Genomic DNA, 3,215 nt, shown 5'->3' with positions numbered 1-3,215 from the left:
CTTTGGGTCTTCATTTCATTACTGGGCCTCCGTGTGCACATAGTAAAACTTTGGAGAGTAAAACTCCTGTCAATCTGTCTTAGAAATTTCTCTCTCACAGTTTGAAGGCTGGCAGTCCAGATCAACGTGTTGGCAATTCAATGTCTGGTGAGATCTCCCTTCCTGTTTCATAGATAGTAGTCTCTCTGCTCTAACCTCACATGGTGGCAGGGGCAAAGGAGCTCGCTAATCCTATTCAGGAGGGCTCCCCTCTTATGACCTAATCACATCCAAAGGCCTGAGCTCCAAGCATCATCACTTTGGGGATTAGGTTTCAACATATGCATTTTGGCAGGACACAGATATTCAGTCCAAGGCACTATTTATCAACTGTCCATCTGATATATTGCCTTCTTGTCCTACCTTTTACAGGACAGTGATATAAAAGATTTGTTGTAGGAGTTTCTCTCAACTGGAATTTCTTCATGGAGCTAGAAGCTACCACTCACATAGTGGCTACAACATGTGGCAACTCATCGGTTCTTTGAGACTCTTTAAGCAGGTTCATTGGAAATATAAAAGGACCCATATAGCTAATTCACGTACCAAGAAAAAAAAAGACCTACATACACATGATAAAAATTACTATGTTAGTAATTGTAGAAATGCAATTTTTCATTTTTTTATCAAGTTGACAGATGTTTTTTCAGTGATAATTCAAATCTTGATGAACATGCAATAAAATAGATCCTCCCAGTGACTGCTGGAGGGAGAAAAGAACTAACTTTAATATCCATTGATATTAAATTGTTATGAGGAAATAATCATAGATGTAAACTATAATTTATATATAGTAATATACACTATAGTTTTATTTATCAATGAGAAAAGGAAATAGCCTAAGTATTTAACAATGGAAGGTTAATTCAAATATGAATTAAATATGAATATTTAATTCAAAATATGATAATTTTATATATGTAACACTACACCACCACTTCAAAAAATGCCTTTATTAATACCTAAGGGTGTTGGAAAATACCATCTGTATAATTTTAGGTGAAAAGATCGGGTCACAAAACTGTATATGGCATGAATCTTATTGATCAGGTGTTACTTTTATAATCCATAAATGCTATTTAAAATATTTTTCTAATTGGAAAGGCAGTAAACATTATTTCCTAAAGGAGCTTAATTAGGGAGCTATCCCTTCATGGTGTCTAAGTATGTAATCCCTAAGGGGATAACAGAGAAATGCCACAGGGTCTCTTCCTGCCAGGGACTCAGAATGTAGTTACCTACATTGGACAGGGGCACGATGCAAGTAAGAAGAGCCAATTCTTTGCGCCTTGCATTAATTGGTTGAGAAGTAGGCTCTCTGGGTCAATGCCACTTAGAGGTATAAATAAATAACGAGTGAATGTTTATTTAAGAAAGAGAATGTCCTGTCATATCTGAAAAATTGAAGCCTGTGGCACCAGGAAACAACAGAGTCCTCTCTTCACATTGTCTATCAGGTGCAGAACCTGGACATGGGCTTTGAAATAATCAATTTGAATTAGGTAATGAAAAAAATGTTCACTCATCATATGCTTATTTATTCTAATTTATCTGATCTTGAATTCATGAAAACTGTCCATGGAAGGCTTTTGCTTACATCAAATGAGTCCGTTTGAGAAATGAGAGAGATAAAAAGAAACCCTGAGCACATCATCAGCTAATCAAAGATCAGGTTGTCCTGCCTTCCCAGTTTCATTAAATCCAGATAATCCTAAGGCTGACAATGCTGAATAGAAATAAACTATAGCATCTTAGAACTGGAAAGACTTCACAAACTGTCTCTCCCAATCATCATCTTTTATAGATGAAAGAACAGACTCTGCAGAGGTGAAGAGCCTTTGTACAAGATCACACAACAATTTAATAGCAATCAATATGAGAATTCTGGTCTTCTCACTTCTAGGCCATGCTCGTTCCACTACAACACACTGGTTTGTAGTGAGAAATGTCTTATTTGATCTGTTTCATTTATGTATGTAGTCATGGAATGTCCCCACCACCCTAGCAAATGAGTCTGGGTGGCAGGTGTAGTAAATAACATGTTATCTAAAAATGCCATCTTTCTGTAAAATGTATTTTTACCCACTCTGACGGGTCATTTTCACTTTGAGCATTATAAAACACCCTTTAAAGTTAATTCTAAAGAACTTAAAGATCATCATTTTCCAGCATGACCTGTATCATCAAAGTTCTGATATGTTTTATAGAAGGGTAGTGACTTTTTCTAGCTTAAAGCTACAGGTTTTTCACAGATGTCAAATGTTGCTTAAATGGGATTTTTATAGCCTCGTATGAGAGATCATAAATATACACAAAAGCTCAGATACATCCAGGTAGTAAATCAATCACATCTCAAAAAAAAATCTAGAAATACTTTTAAGGTGGGAGGGCAGATTGAAGAATAAAATATGTATAAGATAGCTAGCATTTACTGAGCATATTCACTGCGTTAGCACTTTATACACATTATGTTGTTAAATCTTCGCAGTAGCCTGATGAAGTGGGTATAATTATTTCCCATACTTTACAGATAGGGAAACAGAGGCACATAGAGTTTAAGTTAGGTAGACCAAGGCAGATCCAGGATTTTAACCAAGACAGTTTGGCTCTGTAGTCCATGTTCTTTTTCTTTCTTTTATTTTTTTAATATTTTATTTATTTATTTAAGAATGAGAGAGAAGAGGAAAAAGAGAGAGTGAAAGAGAGGGACAAGCAGACTCTGTGCTGAGTGCAGAGCCTGATATGGGGCTCAGTCCCAGGACCCTGAGATCATGACCTGAGCTGAAACCAAGAGCCAAACTTGGTTTGACTGATTGAGCCACCCAGGCACCCTAGTCTATGCCCTTAATAACAATGGGGAGAAATAGGACTTATAAAAAGAGAAAAGGAATAGCTGAGAATTTTAAGATAAGGCCCTGAATATAAGCCCTGATCTCTCTTTCTATCTATAAGCCTAGTACAAAGGTCACAGTTAAATATACTTATAATGGATTCCAAAATGTAGGTTTTGTTTGCTATTTCCTGGACAGTGTGAGGACATACGCCTTAATAAGATTGTTAGTATAGTCAATTCACTATGGAAAAGTATATTTAATTTGAGAACTTCTTGAGGAAACCACATGGGAAGGAAATAAGGGACATACACAAAAGAATATTTACACTTTTTTTTTCTCCAG

The sequence above is a fragment of the Vulpes vulpes genome, chromosome 2, assembly GCF_048418805.1.
Source record: "Vulpes vulpes isolate BD-2025 chromosome 2, VulVul3, whole genome shotgun sequence".
Lineage (NCBI taxonomy): Eukaryota > Metazoa > Chordata > Mammalia > Carnivora > Canidae > Vulpes > Vulpes vulpes.
Note: the sequence above shows the minus strand (reverse complement) of the source record.